The sequence below is a fragment of the Choloepus didactylus genome, chromosome 2 (assembly GCF_015220235.1).
Source record: "Choloepus didactylus isolate mChoDid1 chromosome 2, mChoDid1.pri, whole genome shotgun sequence".
NCBI lineage: Eukaryota > Metazoa > Chordata > Mammalia > Pilosa > Megalonychidae > Choloepus > Choloepus didactylus.
Window position 1 is genome coordinate 211601577 of NC_051308.1, and position 20817 is coordinate 211622393.

Below are 20817 nucleotides of genomic sequence, written 5' to 3' on the forward strand. Positions count from 1 at the left end.
AAGACCTTCTACAAGCCACCCTCTCCAGCTCTCTACTTACCCCATGTACCCCTTTCACCAATCACCCAGAATGATCGGCCTCTGCCAAAGCCAAGCTCCTTGGACACCTCCCTGCCTTAGCCCAGGAGGACCACCTGTCTGATGCTTAGACATTGTGAAATCAACTTCACATCCCCCCAGAACATGCCTGCTGGGAACAAAGAGCACGAGGAGACAAAGAGCATCAAAGCAGTGGTCAGAGGCCCCATGTCTGCATCAAAGACCAGGGCCTTACCGTCCAAGGCCAAGAGGCAGCACACTGCGGTGATTTGGATTTGGGCCTGAACATGTTACTGAACCTCTCTGTGCTCCAGTTTCTTCATCTATAAAATGGAGCAATAACAGTGCAGGCAACCTCATTTTATTGCAATTCACTTTATTATGCTTTACAGATATTGCATTTTTTTTTACAAGTTAAAGGTTTGTGGCAACCGTACATCAAACAAATCTAATGGCACCATTTTTCCAAAAACATGTGCTCACTTTGTGTCTCTGTCACATCATAATTAAGGTAGGTACATTGTTTTTTCAGACATGCTACTGCACAGTTAATAGATTACAGTTTACACTTTACACTGTGTAAACTAGTAAGCACCATTTACTAATAAACATAACTTTTATATGCACTGGGAAACCAAAAAGTTTTTGTGACCCACTTTATTGCGATAGTCACTGTATTGCTGTGGTCTGGAACCAAACTGCAATATCTCTGAGGTATGCCTGGACCTACCTCCTAAGTTGGCCGTGAGGATTAAAATAGTTAATATACAAAAAGAGCCCTAGAGCAGGTTTGCACATTGTAAGCATCACATACAATTGAGAGCTGTTATGATCACTACTATATTTGTTAATATTATCTTCGTCACCTAACGTAGCCCATCCGAACCCCACTTCCTTTCTCCCTCCCTGATGACTCTAACTGAAAGTCCCTCTCTCTCCCTTTCCTGCACACACATCCTCACAAATGTGTGTGCCCAGCGTCTTATACTCAGACACCCACAGGCACACATGCACCCAGGTACACATGCAAGCCTGCACGCCCACACTAGCAACCCGTGCTCACACACCAGCCTCCCCACCCTTCTTGCTCTTTGGGTTCCTCCTGGTCTCTAACTTGCTTCCCCTTTGCCACATCAGAATCCCAACCCTCGGAGCTCCCCAAGAGCCTCTGCCCAGGCTCCTCCCACCGCCCCCACAGGATTAGGCACCAGTATCCCCAGGAGCACTCAGCTGCAGCTGCCCTGCTGGGTGGGTGGGTGCTGCTGCCTGGAGGGGGAGAGGAGTGAGGCTGGGGCAGTGGGATCAGCAGGACGGTGGGCCCACGAGGACAGCCCCTGGGGGGCTGAGGCATTCCTTCTAAAATGATTCAATCCTGGAAGCCACCGCCTCTGTCAGCTCCTGCTCCGGCATTTCCCAGCCAGCCCTCCACTTCAGACTCAGGGGGCAGAGGGTCCCACTGGATTTAGAAATGATTGTTCACCAGGGATTCTGTTATGGTCTGCTCTGAAAAGTGCTGAAGGCAGTCGGGGTCTTCAGACACGAGAAGTGGAAGGCTTCACAGCTTCACAGAAGCTTCTAGGCAGGCCCCTTTTGCACTTCGAACCTTTGCCCCACCCAGCTAGGGCCATTGTGGGTCTAGAAGCTGCCCCAGGCTCCCACCAACACCAGCCCTGCTTGCTGAGGACCCAGCAGGATAAAGCTGGAGACAGCAGGGAAGGGCTGGAATGAGTCTGGGACGGCTGCCCCGCTGGTTCCTGCAGCAGAAGGGGATGGGAAGGGGCTTCCTCCGTGCCCTCCTGCTGCCAACTCTCCCTCTGGGTAAAGAGCTGCCCAGGCCCCACAGCCCAAGGCCGGCCCCGGGGAGACTCGGGCCAGGGACAGCCTTTGTTCCCTGCACCTGAGGCTCCGTGTCTGCCTTGCCTGCACTGTGGAGGCTCTGGTTTAATTAAGGATCTTCGGAGAGAATTCTCTCTTGTTATTTTCTGAATAAATTAAGGAAGTAACTTTGATGCAATATCATTTTCATCTAATCAGGAACATTCTGAAATTACCATATTGTTTTCCTTTGGAAACCCCATCAACCCCCAAATCAGATAACCAAGCTGGAGGCCGCCGAGGCCCCTCTGTCCTGGGGCGGGTGCGCGCAGCAGGGATGGGACAGAAAGGGCCTGCTCCTGCCACGAGCCCTTGTGGAGTTCACGAGCTTGCTCACGGCTCTCCGCAGGGCTCCTGTGCCTCGGTCAGGGCTGGGGAGGGTCCCCCAGGCCAAGGGCAAAGGGGAGGGGCCCGGGGAGGCCTGCAGATCGGGTTGGGCCTTATCAGAACCTGCCCAGGAACTTCTTGGCAGTCTGGCTGGGAAGGAGGTGAGATCTGGTTCCTTATCTCAAGCCCCTGCTCCCACCCCCACCCCAGGCAGCCTCACAGGGACAAGAGAAAGGGGTTTCAGACGTTCCCAGCTGGCCCGGGGTGGCAGGAGGGTGCAAAAGAAGGGAGACCTGACATCCAGCATCGCAGAAAAGGCTGAAGGCCGCCCACGCAAGGTGGGGCCGGACGCTGCTGGGAATTTGCGAAATTTCCCGCAACACTGATTTCCCGTCTCTGACAAAGCTCTCTGAAGCTGGGGCTGAGGGGTATCAAGACTACTACAAGTGAGGGGCCCGTGGAGGGAAGATGGGAGGGTTTGGGGCTGGAACCCCCTCCAGGAAGACCACCCAACAGACGTCCAAGGCCCCCTCCTCAAGGAAGGGCCAGAGCTAAGGCAGCCGGAGAGTGCAGGGATGGCCCCGGGCCTTTCTGCCTCCTATTCCAGGGCTGTGCACTGCCGTGGGTGTTAGCTCCACATGCGCTGAAGATAGACCCAGCTCCACCCCTAAGAAAAGAGAAAGATTTTTCGGAAGTGCATAGTGATAGGGTCAGAATCTCTTTGTCAGTCTGTTTGTCCCTATTTTTTTCTCAGTCTCGTGACTTAACTCTTATTTCTATCTCCCTCTCTCTTTCTGTCTTGGTATCTCTTCTCTCTCTCTCTCTCCCCACCCTCCGTCTCTCTCTCTCCTCTCTCTTATGTGTCTGCTTCCCACCATGCCTCAGGCTAGGAGAACCCAAGACCCTTACCCAAAAGCCAGCAGGGACCCCCACCCACCCACCTGGGTTCCACCTGGCTCTGCATCTCCCAGGGCCAAAGCAGGAAACTGAGGGAGAGTGAGAAGACACCTTTCCTAGATGCAGGTGGGGGGGGGCTCGTAGTCTCCACAACAGTCCTGACACTGCCCCAGAACGAGACGACACGACCCTATCCAGAGCCACTGTGAAGAAAGAAAATGCGGAGGAGGAAGCAAATGACAAGGAGGAGGAGGATGGCTGTCACATGGCAGAGAAAAGTGTGTGAGTGTTAAATGCGAGGGTGCGTGTGGGCATGTGAACAGGTGGGGACGGGTCCAGGAAGGACATGACTGCAGGACAGAGTGGAAGCCCACCTCAGGGTCTTGCTAAGCCCCAGAATCATGAGGTGTTCCTTGAAATTCTCTATGCCCCATGCCCCAGCAGAGGGCCTGGCACACGGAAAGCCCAGGAAACATTTGCTGAACTGAATATGCAACTCAGAGAATGACACCCTCTGAGATGCACCCAGGGGTCCCCTGAGCACATGGAGGAAAAGTGGGCTCCAGGCAGCGGAGCTCAGATCCATGGGGCCGGGACAAGCAGCCACCAGGAGGCGCTCTGGAGAAAAGGGTTGTGGCCTTTAGCCCTGGGACAAATGCTGCCTCTGTCCCCCGTTGGGTGTGGGACTCCAAGCCCACTGACCAAGAGCATGGCCGAAAGAGACTAGCAGCTCACAGGTGGATCCATTCATTCACTATGCACATATGTATTAATTGCATTCTTTGTGCAAAGCTTCTGGGTGAGGTAGGCTTACCTCCCAGTGGGTGTGGGGATGAGGGTGGTGGGTGAAGTGTGGGTAAGAGTGGGAGTGGGTGTGGTTGTAGACACGGGTGGGGGAGGGATGTGTAGGAAGGACTGAGTGTGCTTGCAGGTGTGAGTGAGAACAGCTGGGTGACAGGTCAAAGCCAAGGCAGGGGAAGGGTCCAAGGCAGCCCCTACCCAGAAGGCTCAGGACTGCACCCCATTGCTTCTGCTTGCCTCATTTTCTGTTGTAGCCGCTCAGCAGAAATCAGGGCGGGGGTTGGGGGTGGAAGGAGAAGATTTTTGCCCAAGGAACCTTCACAGATCCTGGGGTCCTTCCCACCCCCTGCCCCCCAGCCCACAGTCAACCACTTCCCGTTACACAGCCTATTTTACCAGAGTGTGGATTTCCGGGTTCAATCAGAATCTGAAGTTACCAGGAAGTGTTTTTAATATGTTTGGCTAGGTGAAAACTTCCCATGGTCCCTGCTGGGTTTTTCGGGATTTGCTCCACAAATGGACTCTGGCTGCACACTGCCTGATCCCGGCAGCAGAAAGTGCTCTTCTGCTGGCTGAGCTGCTGCACCATCTGACTTTCTCCTCTCCCATGCTGAGTCAGAGCTCCAAGCTCCTGTGATCACTTGGGAGTACCAAATTCCCTTCTTTCTGGGTCAATTTTAGTACTCAATTGCAGGTCCAAATTGCTCTCCCCAGCCGCAACCCTGCCTCCCTACTGCTCCCCCAAATGCTCCAGCCTCCAGGAAGCCAGAGAGGTGCTGGGGCCCTCTTAGCACCCACCTGCACTCACTCCCAGGTAGCCTGCAGGCTGCTTCGGGAAGAGTTGCCCAGTTCCCATCCTAAGCCCTGGCTGGGACCCAGCCCAGAGCGTAGTGACGCCCCTGCCCCCCTGCCATGGCTGGCCGGAGCTTGTTGTCTAGCCCAGCCCGGGGGTGCCTGGGCGCGGGCGGGAAGGGTGGCCTGGCAGGGCTCCGGGAGCAGGCACACCCTGGGTGAGGTCATGGCTGCCTCACACCTCTGGTATTCCGCTGATGGCTATCTCCTCCCCTAGCCCTCCGGTTCCTCGGGCGGAGATGCAGGCAGAAGAGGTGCTGATGCTGCAGATCAGGCCACAGGCACGACGGGGGCTGCGGCTGGGCCTCGGCCTGCCTGCCTGCCTGCCTGCTGCCCCCACCACCACCCCAACGCCAGCCCCACCCCGCCTCCTGTCTCCCTACCAGATGGACAGACAGGCAGACAGACAGAGGGCTAGCTGCCATACGGGAGAGATGTCTGCTCCCCGGTACACCACCTCCACCAGGCCACGCCCGGTGCCCCAGCTGGGCGTCCCGGGGCGAACCCTGCCAGAGCGTCCCTCACACTCCTCACCTAGGAAGCCAGGTGAGGGGGAGGGGCCCCGAGGGCAGGTGGCCGTGGGAACACAGGTCATCACCCCCCTCCCACCCCCTGGGCCTCCTCACCTCCACCTCAGTCAGACTTTAATTATTCCAATTAGCACTGTCCATAGGGGAACTACATAATTTATTGTCCCAACTTTTGAGAATGACAGGATGGTAATCATAAACTGAGACTGCGGTTGCCCTAATTATTGAGCACCAACCATATGCTGGACCCCAGCTTCCCGAATGCCCTCCCTCTGAAGCATGGGGCATCTGATGAGCTCAGGCTCTGGGGAGTGTCCAGCCCTGGATCCTTTTTCTTAAAAGAATAGGGGCAGCAAAATAATTTGGGCAGAGAATAAAAATATATATGCAGGGTCCCCCTGAGGAGCCGGTGCGGGGGGTGGAAATTGCAGAAGTGTTGGACTTCCTCACCCGGATTGTTGCTGATGTTCTCACAAATGCTGAGGACCAACGGCTTGGCATGCTGAGCCCTCTGTCTTGGGCTTGTCCTTATGAAGCTTGTTACTGCAAAGGAGACGCTAAACCTGCTTATAATTGTGCCTAAGAGTCTCCCCCTGAGTGCCTCTTTGTTGCTCAGATGTGGCCCTCTTTCTCTAACTAAGCTACCTTGGTGAGTGATCTCACTGTTCTCCCCTCTATGTGGCACCTGACTCCCAGGGGTGTAAATCTCCTGGCAATGCAGGATATGACTCCCAGGGATGAATCTGGACCCGGCATCATGAGATTGAGAACATCTTCTTGACCAAAAGGGGGATGCAAAATGAAACAAAATAAAGCTTCAGTGGTTGAGAGATTTCAAATGGAGTTGAGAGGTCACTCTGGTGGACATTCTTATGCACCATATAAATAACACTTTTTAGGTTTTAATGTACTGGAATAGCTAGAAGTAAATACCTGAAACTACCAAACTCCAACCCAGTAGCCTTGACTCTTGAAGACGATTATATAACAATGTAGATTACAAGGGGTGACAGTGTGATTGTGAAAGCCTTGTGGATCACGCTCCCTTTATCCAGTGTATGGACAGATGAGTAGAAAAATGGGGACAAAAACTAAATGAAAAATAGGGTGGGATGGGGGGGATGATTTGGGTGTTCTTTTTTACTTGTATTTTTTATTCTTATTCTGATTCTTTCTAGTATGAGGAAAATGTTCAAAAATAGATTGGGGTGATGAATGCACAACTATGTGATGGTACTGTGAACAGTTGATTGAACACCAGGGATGACTGTATGGTATGTGACTATATCTCAACAAAACTGAATTTAATTTAAAAAATGAAGAAAAAAAAAAAAAGAATGGGGGTGGGGTAGCCTAGGGGTCAGAAAGGGGAACAGATGCCAGCAGCTCTCAAGAAACATGCTTGTTTCCTATTGTCTTTACTACCCCATCCCTGGCCTGGCCCCTGAGCCAGGGAAATTGAGGCCCCAAGATGATGGCAGGTGGGGTAGGGGGAACATCATCTTCCTGAGTGACTGAGACATCCTCTCCTCTCCCATCCCATCTTCATACCCCGCCCCCCACCCCACCAACACACACACACACACACACACACACACACACACACACACACACACAGACACCTGATTTCCCCTCCCTTCCTGACTCCCTCCTTAGGTGCAGCTATGCCAGTGGTTCTCAAAGTGTGGCCCCTGGACCAGCAGCATCAGCACCACCTGGGAGCTCATTAGAAAAGCAAATTCTTGGGACCCACCCGAAACCTACTGAGTCAGAAACTCAGCAGCAGAATGACCCTGGAGGATTTGTTAAAACACAGCCCTCCAGGGTGGGTCTGTTGCCTGCTCCAGGTTGAAAAGCGCTGCTCTTCTCAAACGTGCAAGAGGCAACAGATCACCTGGGCATGCTGTTGAAATGCAGATTATGGGGGGGGGGGACTGCAGATTATGATGCAGGAGGTCTGGAATGGGGTCTGATAATCAGCATGTCATAGAGATGCCCAGTCTGTTTGTCCACAGACCACACTGAAAAGCAAGGCTCAGTACACCCCTGGTTCTCGAGCCTGCCCACTCTTTAGAACCACGGGTTGGGGGGAGTTGCTTTAAAAACACCAATGGAATTTAAAAACACCTCTGGAATTTCTGATTTAATTGATCTGAGAAGAAATTAGGGCATGGATATCTGTAAACTCTCCCTGGATGGTTCTAATGCACATCCAAAATTCTCCACTGGTTTGATGCAAGCACTTGACAGACATACACCCTATGGCTCCATCTACCCCTCTGAGATCCTCCTTCTCCCTTCAGTCCATTGCCCAACTGCAGACACTTTGACACACATAAGCCCAAACATGGAGTACAGATACAAACCAGGCAAGCGGGACATGAGGTGTGCAGGCACAAGTGTGCACACAGGCAAACTCAGATGTGGGCAAACCCAGCTGTATACATACTGTGAACACCCCAGGGATATACAGATAGAAGGGCACACATAAGCAAGTACACAGAGCCTGCAGGAGCACACGCCAGCCACCAAGGAGTCAAAAGACTGTCTCCATCTCTCTCCAGTGTCGTGACTCTTAGTCCTGTAGAACCAGAAGATGGAGACTGTGGCCCTGGCCATCCCATCTGTCCCAGATGTCTCAGGTTCCCTAGAGAGACAGGTCAGCCGTCAGCAGACAGGGAGGCTGGGTTTAGGCCCCCACCTCCCTTTCACCACTGCGGTGCTCTAGGCTGGGTGCAGACCCCCCGGAGGTGTGAGTGCCTGCTCAAGGCAGCCTTGGCATCACCAAGGGGCCCCAGGAGCCATGCCTACCCCTTGATGCCCAGGCCACAGAGGAGTGCTGACCTTTCTGGGGGCCATGGTTGTCTCCAGCCCCTCAGTTCACCACAGTGCAGCTGTGTTGGGGCCTCCTTCAAGCCTAAATTCCTGTGCACCCCCAACCCCGCATGCTGGCACCCTCCACAGACAGGCCAGCCCAGACCTGATTGATGACTCAGGGGGACTGCGGCTGCCGCAAGCCTATTTTATGATGTCATTAGGCAGCTTCAGCAGCAGGAAGGAATCCCTCCTGACATCATAAAGGACTTGATATTTCGCTAATGTTATCTTGGCGGCATGTCGCCCTGACATTTTCTCTTTGCAGCGCTCCCCCCAGGACCAGGAGTTGTCTAACTACAGCCTGGAAAAAAATGCAAAACAGACAAATGCACCCTCGGGGGACAGCAGGAGAAAGCTAATAGACCAGTCCCCAGCTCCCCACCTGTGGAGATGGTTTAGGTGGGAAACATGATGTGTTTGTCAAAGGGGACCCAAAGGCCACCTTCCCTCCACCGTCTCGCCCCACTCAGGAGGGCTCTGCTCAGCAGCAGGAGGAAGACAGGAGGCTGTATGACTGGGGCAAAACCCTTGCCCTCTCTGGGCCTCAGTTACCCCACCCACTCCACAGGGGATTTGCACTGGACAATTGGAGGGTGCCTGAGGCTCCGTTCTGGGGCCTTGAAGCTGCAGGGGAGGGTGATGATTCCACAGAGGCAAGAAGGAGGGATCCCATCCCAAGCCCAGAACTGAAACTCCAGATGGCAGAGGGGAGAGGGGGAAGCTGGGTGGTATTGCTTACAAACCTCCATCCCCAGGAATGGTTTTGAGGGACAAGCTCAGAATAGCAAGGGGTTTCCGCAAAATTGAGGTTACACTCGTGCAAATTCCTTGCACAGGCCTGGCGAGCCAAAGCCATCAGAAAGTGGCTATTCGTTTGTTCCCAGGTTTGCTTTTGGGTGCCCAGGGTTTAGTGAAGGAGAAAGATTTTACAGCCCTGGTACCTCCTCCATCTACCTCCAAAAGAGCCTAAGGTTCAATCAATCAAAATCCTCTCTCCTGGGCAGAAATCAGCTCCTGCCTCACCCCAACCCCAGAATCCCTGACAGATAGGCCCCCAGCCCACCACCTCCAGGGATGGAGCTCACTCCTTCTCCCAGGCGTCCTGTCCCTCGGCCTACCTGTAGCTTCCCAAGGGTTCCAAACTCTGCCTCCTGAGCATAGCAGGATACGCTGCTCTCTCCACTCCAGAGAACCCTGCAAAAATCTGCACAAACACCTTTCCTCCCACTTCCCACTCCAAGGATGGAGAGGAGAAAGCCAGAGTTTGTGTTCTATTTACAGAGTGGGGTATTTGTCTTCAAAGAGCACAACTGGCATTTTAACCTGGGGTACCTGGTTAGAATGATATTTCAATATGTGTTTCCTTTGTACATCTTATTTTCTGCTTTAAAAACAGGATTTGAGAAGAGCCCATAGGCTCCATCAGACTGCTAAAGAGGTACATGGCATAAAAATTTTTTTAAAGTTTAAAACTTTTTACTAGAATCCAGACAGAGCCACTTTTAGCCAGGAGTATATCACGTCTGAGGGGCTCTTTCTGGCCTGGAAGTGTCTCCCAGGTCTGGAGAACCCCTATCGCCACCTTTGAGGAAACAGCCTTAAAAGCGGAGGTGGGTAAAAACATCTTCCTTTCTTCTCCAAGACCTGCTCCGAGGTCTGACCTGCACCACCATATTTCTCCCATGCCCTGCGGTGACTAGGCTCTCCAGTTCCTAGATCGCTGGACTTGAACTGAGCCAGGCTGCCAGCAGATGTTGATGGCACCTACTGAGGGCCAGGCATGGTTCTAAGCAACCAGATGGGCAGGCAAAGAAGAATCAGACCCAACCCTGGCTTCTCACCAAGTTAAGGTAGACACACACCAGCCACACCCTGCTGCCTGCCATTCCCCAAGTCCTTCCTATATGCTTGGCTTTGCCACGTTGCCCCCACAGCCTGGGGTACCTGTCCCGTGCCCCTCCCACATTCTTCCAGCATCCGGCTGAACCACCTAGCTTAGTCTGAGTTTATTCCAGGTTCTGGTGCCTTTATTCCCATAGGGAGGCCTGGCTGGGTGTGATCCTCCAAGTAAAGCCACCTTGGCCTTGAAGCCATGGTGCAGGGAGATAAAAGAGAGAATGACAGGGGGCAGGCAGCTGCAACCCCTGGTCGGCCCAGGAGGACACTCTATTGACTCACAGGCTGGGTCAGGCATCAGTACATGAGTGCTTCCTCCTGAGCTGGCTACCCCTAAGCTGGAGGACTAAGGAGTACATTTTCCCCCAAAAGCCCCTGCTACCCTGGTTAATGAAGTAATATTATATCCCATAGGAATCCTGTTATCAGCGCCCCCCCAGAGGTGCAGAACAATATCCTTCAATTGCTGAAGTTGATAGACAGCCATTCCCATGCCTTGCCCACCCCCAGATGATGAGCAACTTATTCATTCAATAAAGATTTATTGAGTGCCCATTATGTACCAGGCTCTGTTCCACATGGTGGGAATAAAGACAAAACTCCCTGCCCTTGAGGAGCTTACATTCTCTTGGGGAAAGACAAGCAATGTAGAAAATAAATAGGTAAAAAGTATGGTATACCAGATGGTAATAAGTGCCACAGATAAAACATAAATCAGGAACAGCTGGGCGTTTCCCAAGGAAAGATGACATCTGAGTAAAGACCCGATAGAGAGAGCCACGATGATAACCGGGGAAGAGCATTCCAGGCAGAGGACACACAGCATGCAAAGGTCCTGGGGCAGGAATGCACCCGGCATGTTCGGGAAACAGCCAGGAGGGTAGTGTGGTTGGAGGGAAATGAGATAAGGGAGAAGAGCAGAGACAGTGACGGGTGGAACATGAATTCACTATGATGGCCTTGGCTTTCTCTCCAGATGAGATGGGAGCCATTGGAGGTTTTGAGAAGTGGCATGACCTGACTTAAATGTCACAGGCTACTTGTGGCTGCTGTGTAGATAACAGACCATAGGAGATGGGGTGGGAGGGCAGAGATGATGGTGCTCAGCCCACTGCAATGGCAGTGGAGGTGCAAGGAAGTGGTTGGGTTCTGGTTATATTCCAAAGGTGGCACGGTACAAGCCAGGCATTGCTCCTAGCCCTGTGCACCATTTTCTAACAGCCACCCTAAGGTAGGTCCTTTATCCCATTGTGCAGATAAAGAAACTGAGGTTCAGAAAGGTCACCCAACTAATAAGATGCAACTCGGATTTATCCAAGCCTGATAGGTTCTTCACACTCCACTGCATGCCCAGTCATGATTCTGACAAGGAGAACATCTAGCCACAGACCCCAAGAAAGAGGGGAAAAGTCAAGACATTCTACTAGCTAAGAACATCATGCTAATTTGGAACTGTCCATAAACTGACATCTTAACATGCTTTCCCTTTGTATTAAAGCTCAAATGATACCCCACTGGTGTTAAACATTTTAATTTTCATTTATATAGTTCCCAACATTTAGTAATCAATCTTTTTTATTTTTTTTCCATTCAAAATCAGAGAGAGAGCACTGGAAATGGAGGGGAGAGGTGGGAAGGCATTTGATAATTGCAAGGGATGAGCAGGGACACCTTGTGTCTTGCCAGAAGGACATCGTCATTTCATTCACTTTTCCTTCAGCACTCATGTTCCAAGCCTGCTGCTGCCCAGGCCCTGGTCTAGGGAACTGCAGAAGACTCGGGGATGGATCTGACCCAGTCCCTGCCCAAAAGGATCCCCCAGCAGGTTAGAGTAGAAGAGACATTCACAGCCAGCAGATGAGATGATCCATATCCAAGATGAGGTTGCCTGGGATGACTTGGTAAGCAAGAGGAGAAGTGCAGCCAAGGGGAAGCTGGAAGATGGATGTGGGCAGGAGGCAGGGTGGTTGCAAGTCAAATCCCAGGAAAGGCCCAGTGATGGCAGAGGAACCATCCAGAGACCAGCACTGGAGCTGGGCAGAGGTGCTCCGAAGTCCATGCCGGCAGGTCTTCCAGTGGGTAGTGGGGCCACCTTTCACCAGTGCTGCAGGACAGCTGAGAGGGGGCATTTCAGAAGGGAAGGAGAAAAGGCTGAGGATTCTCATTCCAAGCTACTGCTGGGGGCCGATTACTGAAACGCAGTGGAGAATACAGCTACGTTAATTAAGCTGAGGTAGACTGAAGGGCTTCATCTTTCACCTCCTTAGCAGTCCAAGGCCAGGTCTTTTCAAGAGAATTGCAGGAAGGGAAGGAGGGAGGAAGAGAAGAAAGGAAAGAGGGAGAGAAAAAGGGAGAAAGGAAGGGGAATGGGAAGGAAGACTAGAGAAGGAGATGAGAGAAGGAAAGAGAGAAGGGAGGGATAAATGAGTCCCAAAGGGCAGACAAGTCTTTCTCCAGGGGGCACCAAGCTAGGATCTGGCATGACTCTGGGAAGCCCAGGTCAAAGCTTCCCTTCAAGCATAGCAAAGGAACACAAGAGTCCAGGAGGCCCCAGCCACAGGGCAAAACTTGAAGACCTGGAGCTGCTGCAGCCATATAGGAAGTTCCACCCTGCTCACCTTGATATAGCCATGCCTGATACTGAAGTAGATACCAACACCTTCACAGATGGATGTACACACCCAGAAATGCACCAACATATGAGCACAGCCACAGAGATATTCACCAACACATGTACCTGAGCAGATTTATGTGTACAAAATGTAGAGGAGCACAGAGGTACTGGAAAGAATGCACATGCTGATACAGATGCGCAGGTATAATTGCACAGACGCCAACAGAAGGGCATAAACCCACCTGCACAGATATTGAAAGATGTGTGCAAATAGACACTCATGAATATAGGCAGAAATGTACAGACACATATACACAGCAATTGACAAATGTATTCATGCAACAAGTTCACTTAAACACAGATGGGCAGACACACATGCACAGGGACACACTGACATACAGACACACATTGACACATAGATGTGCGCAACTACATGGCTATACCTATTTTTGTACTGATATGCATGCGCACATGTTTACAACAACACATGCACCCAGACATATCCTCAGACACATGTACATGCACAAAAATATTCAGAGACACCAGCCAAACACGCTCAGACAATCCCAGCAGCCAGGAAGACATACACGTTGCTGGGCTCTTGTTCTGAGCCCAGGCCCAGGCTCTCAGCATCCCCAAGTGAGTTGTCCTCCAGCCACGTCTTCTCCTGCCTCACTCCTGCTTGCTCTCTAGCTTTGGCTGGCTCTCTGATGCTCAGGCCTGCCCACCATCCCTTTGCTTGCCCACTGGCCCTGGCCCAGGCCTCAGGCTCCAGGATGGCAATTGCCCCATTCTCTCAGGTGCCAATTCAGCCAAATTTCTCACCCAGAAATGGAGTCGGGCCAGCAGGGCTTGTTGCAGCCCGCTTGGGGCATCAGTGTGGGGGTGGTAGGAGGGAGTCAGGATCTCGTAGTGGCAGAGAGAACAGCCCTAGGTGCTGTGCAGACCTGTCTGGCAAAGCTGCTGGCTCCCTCTTCTCCAAGTTATCTACCCTCCCCAGACCTCGGGCTTCTCACCTCTGAAATGGCTCAGTATGTCAATTAAATGGGCATAGCACCTCCCAGATGACAATGGGTTTTTGTCTAACCTTCTCTTGTTTAATCTTTACAATAACTCTAAAACATAGGTTTCAGTTTATACTGGAAAGCTGAGCTCAGGAAGGATAAGTAATGTACCCTAAGTATAGCTGTCTGCTATACTTGTGAGAGTCAGGACTAGAACTGAGGTTGCTGATCCAAATTTGACATCTTTCATGGTCAACAAATACACAGCATGTGAGTTTGCCCATAGCAGACATCACTATTCAATCACAGTTCCTTTTGGTAAATCCAGACTTGGCTTCGGAATCCTTCTCAACACACCACTCCAGGTAGCATTAATAATCGGCCAGAGCTGGTGCAAGGGATGAAACCTACTCCCGTCCTGTCAGTACGTCGCACTGCCTCTCTACTTCAGAGGATTGAAGTGACAATTAAATGAGATCAAGGGCAAAAAGTACTTCAGAAGTACAATGAAAAAAATATGCAGAGTCCCCCTGAGGAGCTGGGGGAGAAGGCATGGGGTGTTGGGCTTCCCCACCTCGATGGTTGCTGATGTGCTTGCAGACATTGAGGACTGGTGGTTTGATGTGCCGAGCCCTCTGTCACAGCTCCTTGGCTCAGGACTGCAAGGTGCTTGCAAAGGGGGTCAGACAACAGACTTGCCCTTGGGAAGACTGTTACTGCAAAGGAGAGGCTAGGCCTGCTTATAATTGTGCCTAAGAGTCTCCTCCTGAGTGCCTCTTTGTTGCTCAGAACCCCTGAATCTTCAAGACGATTGCATAAAAATGTAGCTTATGAGGGGTGACAATGTGATTGGGAAAGCCATGCGGATCACACTCCCCTTTGTCCAGTTTATGGATGGATAAGTAGAAAAACGGGGGCAAAAAAAAAAAAAACTGAAGGAAGAATGGAGGGGACAATTTGGGGGTTCTGTTTTTACTCTGGTTTTTTTTATTCTTGCTTTCACTTTTTCTGGTACAAGGAAAATGTTTAAAAAAATAGATTGGGGTGATGAATGAACAACTATATGATGGTAATGTGATCGATGGATTATATACTTTGGATGATTGTATGATATGTGAGTAAATCTTAAAAAAAATTTTTTTTAAAAGTACTTTAGAAGTAATGTGCCTATCAAAGGAATTTTCATACATTTTTCAAAGGCTATTCACATCCAAGTTCTCCTGGCTCTCAATACACTGGGGTGGGAGATAAGGGGCAAGGCAGGCACCACCATTGTTCCACTTTACAGAGGAAGAGACTGAGGCCCAGGTAGGTGAGTCCAGGCTCTCACAGCTAAAATGTGTCAGAGGTGGGGCTGGGACTCACGTGGGTACCACGCATTGACTCCTGTTTCAGTGCTCTTTGAACATCCAAGGCCACAGACAGGCATGTGGGGGAGCCAGAGCTGGGGAGGGGGCTCCCTACCATGCCCCGAGAACAGGGGAAGGCCTAGTCTCTTCCCTGAAGAAAGGGATCAACCCTACAACTAATTGGTTCAGAGTGCCTCTTTTGACCCTAATTAGCTATTTGTCATGTCTCCATTTGCATAGCAGAAAAGATGCAAATTTGCATATTTGTAAATGAGGCCGGGCCTGGATGTGGGTTCTGGAAGAGCTTGGCAGTTGCTGGCAGGCAGGGAGGCAGCTGGCTCTTGCCACTGAAGCATGGGCCGTGGCAGGAGGAGATCTGGAAGACAGCTCCTTGGCTCGGGACTGCAAGGTGCTCGCAAAGGGGGTCAGACAAGATGGCCCACCTCGTTCCCCCCTCTGAGGCTGAGTGGTGGGCAGGGAGAATGGGTGAGCCTAGCGCTGCTATTTTGATTAGATGAAACAGGGAGGGGGGAATATAAAGTAATTTCAGGACGCTCTGTGCTGGGAAACCTTCTGTTCGCGTCCTTGGATAGAATCTGTAACACTTGCAAGGGGGGAAGCATCCCCCTCCACCTCATGGGAGAGGAGATTTGGGAGGGAATGGGGGGTCAGGAGAAACATGCACTAACACACACTCTTTCTCCCAGACTCTCGAGGCACATGCACACTTTTAAACACATGCACAATTCACTGACACACACATCCATACACACTCACACAAACAAGTTTCACTCCCCCCCAGAAGCATCCTTACACCCCCAGACCCACCGCAACACACACACGAGACTAACTAGAGAGGCGCATTCGCACATGCAAAGATTCCCAGACTTCTCGCGACATACACATTCACGCCCTTACACATACACACACACTCAAACACTTGAACATAGATGTAGGCATACAGACTCCCTTAAACTGTGCGTAAATATTTACATACACACGCACACAAGAGATACTCACATGAGCACACTCTCACTAAGACCAAATTTCCGGGCAAATTCTGGGAATTCCAACCGACCCTTCTTTCAGAGCTTTGAGTTCCTCTTTCAGAAGAGAGAAAGGGAGCCAGGTAGCTTGCTGCTTCCTAGAAGGGGAGCAGGTGTGCCCCCCGGGACTGGGGCCCCAGGTAGGGATTGGTTGCTTAGAAAGCCAATGACTGGCAAATGTCCCCGAACCTTCTGGACTTTGCCCTAGGGCTTGGAGCAGAGTCAGGGTGGGCCTTGGCAAACAGGAGAGGACGAGGCCAGGGGGTGGGGTGGGGGTGGGCGGGGGGTGGAGCAACAGTGCATTGGTGTGGCCTGGACCATGCATTGAGCAGGAAAGCAACAGAGCATTAGTTTCCACGTCAACCTCTAAGACCAGAGTGGGATGGAGCAGCAGAAGCTGCTGTATCTTCAGGCCTGAGGTCACCAAGACGCCAAACTCAAGGGAGACCCAGAAACTCAGGGTCAGGGACCAAATGCCTCCACCATTGTTCCCCTCCCCCAGAGCCTCCTCCCCACTGCCTGCATCTCAAAAGGCAAGCTAAATAGCTCAGTATTTATAAATTAAATATAGCCGCACTTCGGCTTTCCAAAGAGCTGGGAAGAAGAGAAGGAGAAAGAAAGAGAGAGAGGAAGAGAAGAAAAGCTGCCGCCCTCAGGAAAGTCTGGCTGGTACAGATTGCCTGAGTCATGAATATTCATCTGGCGAATGAGGAGAGCGGGAGTTTGCATAACAGCTCCACCCACCCAACTGAAAGAAATGTCACCGCCTTTGCCAATAAAGTGCCAAAGGAAGCCGGTGGAGGCTGCCAGCCAGACGGTGCCAAACTGCTGACTTCCACTCCCAGGCATGGAGAAAGCACATTGTTTCCGGCCCAAGGAGCCGCCACTTGGGGCTGGGGGAATGGAGCTGGCTGCTGGGAGAGAAGCAGGAAGAAAAGTTTCACTTGCCACCCACGGGAGGCCTGGTGGGCAGGGTGCCAGGGCCACAGCCCTTCCTAGAGCCTCTTCACAGAAAGGCTCAAACCTGACCATTCAAGAGCTCTGTCATCAAGGGCCCGGGTTCCCACTGTGAGAATCCAGGCCAGCTCCCTGCCGAGAGCCTCGTGCTCCAGCCACCTTAAAGAAACCTCAAGAGGGTCCTCACGAGTCCCAGATGGTTATTAAGACCAGGAGGCAAGGGACAGACTAGATACCACTTTGGGGACTTCGGGATCTGAAAGTCCACTGTAATGTTGCCCCATTGTGCAGAAGGGAAAACCCCAATCACCAGTAACTCTTTGCTCTTTGGGTCAGACGCATCTCCAAGACCCAATCTAATTGTCTCTTATTCCAAGAAGTCTTCCCGGACTCCCTTTCCCAAGAAGAGATTCAGTCTCCCCGCCCTCTGTTATCCCCCAGCCCTGAAGCTCCCCGGGATCACAGTCCTTTCCCCACCCAAGGCTGTTTCCTCCCCTGGGCTGAAAGCCTTGAAAGCAGAGGCTGTGGCTGATTGGTTTCAGAGTCCCGGGTCCAGCACAAGATGGAGAAGGCACTTTATAATCTGTTGAACTGAATCATTTTCTCCCATCCATTCCCAAACCCATGCCTGTACCTGGCCCTGGATCCTGCTGCTCTGAATTGTGCTTGTCAAGTCCCCGGGAGTTAAGACCAACTGGCAGCATCATCGGGACCCATGAAGATCAGGAACAGAACTAAGCGACCATCCATCCATCCTCAGGAGTGACCCTCCTCATGGGCTCCACTTCCTAAGAGAGCAGAGAGGTTCTAGCAACCCGTGGCATCCCCTCCTGGTGACAGAACCCACTAGCTGCTGTTACAAACATGCCTGCTTGCCCGCCAGTCTGCCACAGCTGGCTCTCGCCAGGAATTACCTAAATGAATGGGAGATGCGGAACTCAGGGAGGACAGTTCTCTTGGTACAGAAAAGCAATTAGGGCTGTGGGCGTCTCCAGCTGCTGCTCCTGTTATGTAAAGTTTGGGATGCGTATTTGGGACTTAATGAGGATATTTATGCGTTCACATCTTACCTTCACAGACTGTTCATTTCAAGCATCCTAAGTATTCTAGCGCCAAGTACACTGCGAAACAAGCTAGGCTACAGGCTCCAAGAGAGCAGAATCACCCCTGGGCAGCCAAGGAGCCTCCTTCCCAGGACGCATGGAACCCCCGAAATCCATGCTGACCCCCACCTAAAGCCTGGCTTCCTTCTGCAGTATTCCTGACAAGTCTTCTTGAAACCTCCAGGAGATGGAATTCCTTTACTGCCTCTCTCAGGGTTAAAATATTTCCATTTGTTGCGAAGTTCTCGAACTGAGCCAAATTCCGCTTCTTTGCAGTGTCCCCACATTCATCCAACCACTGCCCCTGGAGCCACCCAGGACATGTCGCTCCCTCCGCCCCAGGCCAGCCGCTGGTCCTGCAGGAAGTTAACTGGTGTTAAATTGAAAACGTTTCTGTGGTCAAATAAATCTGTGAAAATACAAGTTCAAATGAACATGTTTCTTTGCTGTAGGACATCTCAGAGCCTTTACGATGCTCGTGTGCATTGCTGTTCACAGAACGCTTTCTTCTAAGATCAACCTCAAGAAACCAGGTTCTGTTTGGGGAGATGAAAAAGTTCTGGTAATGGATGGTGGGGACGGTAACACAACCTTGTGAATATAATTAACATCACCAGATTATATACCTGAATGTGGTTAAAAGGGGAAATTTTAGGCAGTATACATGTTGCCAGAATAAAAGAAAAACAACCACGATAGCACTGTACAGCACAGTGATCCCTAAGGTAAACCATGGACTATAGTTCATAGTACAATTATAATAAATTCTCTCATCAATTGTAACATAGGTACCGTGTTAAAGCAAAATATTAAAAGTGGGGGTGGTTGTATGGGAACTCGATTTTTTGCATGATCTTCTGTAAACCTACAACTTCTCTAACAAAAATAAATAAACAAACAAAAGAAAACTAGGGTTCTAAGGAGCACGTTAGGAAATGCTTCCTCAGCACATTAAAAGCAAATGTCTACTTCCTTGGGCCAAGCTCCTCAAGCATTTCCCCTAGATTGGGCCAGGTGTCCCTCCCATTCCCCACCTTGGTCATTTTCTGGAGGCAAGCTGTGTCTGTGGGTCTGTGTTCCTCCACTGCCCCGGACAAGCCCTGGCCACTCCAAGTCCAGCAGGGCCTTTGCCTTCTAAATCCCCTCATGTTCTCTCCAGTGCAGACAATAAGACGCTGGAAACACGCAGCTGAATCACATGCAGTGGTTTCTTTATGAGTCCTCCAAAAAGCCACGACCGAACTTCAACTGTTTGTTCTGCTCTCAGGCCACACGGTTGGAACCCGCAGACAGACCCCTCCATGCCCAGTGTCCCAGGCAGCTAGATGGTGAGCCCCCAAATATCTCTGCACCAACTGATTAATTCACACACAACCAGGCATTTTCATAGAATTCACCCAAAGATAAACTCATCCCGGCGCCCAGTCCTCTCAGACTCACAGGCAGCACTGAGCACTGCCCCTGGGCTCCGGGGTCGGAAGTCTCCCAAGGTTGATGCCACGGTCTGCTCCTGCACCGGGAGGCCCTGACGGCAGCAGGCCTCCTCTCTCCTGCTCCTTTACTCCTCCCTTCCAGGCCCTGGCATGGGGAATAGGTTCACCAATGCCAGTAGGTGGGCAGTGACTCCCTTGACCGGCTGCAGGGAGAAAGACTTCACGGCTGCATCCGGACTCAGCTGCATAACTAGTGATGCCTCGCATGGGTGAGGAATAGCAGAGAGGTACACGTGCCAGTTACTGCCATCCCTGATCAAGGCCCAGTCTCTTTCCCTCAATTCTGTATCCCACAGGCTATAGCTCTCCTTCTCCCACAAGGAGCTCTCCTCTCCCTCACTCCCACTCACTCCCACGAACAGCCCCACTCCTCCGCTAAAGCTGCTCTCCCCAGCGTCACCAACAAATGCCCATTTGTCAAAGCCTGTGCCCTTTCCCGTGCCTCTGCATCATTCGACATGGTTGACCTTTCTCTGGAATTCTGAGGCACTCTGTGCCCTGGACCCCCTCAGCCTTCCCAACCACTCATCCTGTTTCTTCTCCAGCTCATAATGGGGCGTACCCAGGGCTCCGTGTTCAGCCCACCTCTGCCCCTGCCAATGTGCTCCCTCCTCCAAGGTCTCATCCATTCCACAGGATAGTCTTTGGAGAAAAGGGACCCCTCCCCACCCGAACTGCAAGCGCCTCTGGCCAGCCTGCCGAGAAGCAGCCCTACTGCCCACCAGCCACCGTCACTTCCAAACCAACGCACGAAAACCCAGAGCCTCCTCTTCCCTCCAGAATCAGTTCCCACTCTGGGTTTTCCACGATGCCACAATCCTCCCGGGCACCACGTACCAACTCACCATGTGCTGATTCCCTCTACTTAATACTTACCTCATTTCTTCAAAATGAAAACAGCTTTATTATTGTTCTGATGGAAAACATAACTGATCCTCTATTATTTAAAAAACAATACTTAAAAGTATGAGGAAGAAAGTAAAACTCACCCCAAATCCTACCACCCGTAACATTTTGGTGGACCGCCTTCTAGACATATCTCTCTGCATATGAACACATAGAACTCTATGTATATAATGTTATAGAAGAGCAACTGTATTATAAATACTGTTCTTGCTGACACCTGCTTTTCTTTCTCAACAATATGTCACAGACAT

The 20817-nt window shown here is 51.4% G+C and overlaps 1 protein-coding gene across 1 annotated transcript in view; it reads right to left on the reverse strand.

The window, feature by feature from the left end:
• Positions 1-2209: 2209 nt before the first annotated feature.
• LOC119514221 (uncharacterized protein DKFZp434B061-like) overlaps positions 2210-20817 on the reverse strand; it is an 80729-nt gene continuing 62121 nt past the window's right edge. The window contains exon 4 of the mRNA XM_037809884.1: positions 2210-2908. The gene's annotated coding sequence lies outside the window, so the exon portion shown is untranslated. The remainder of the gene's footprint in view (positions 2909-20817) is intronic.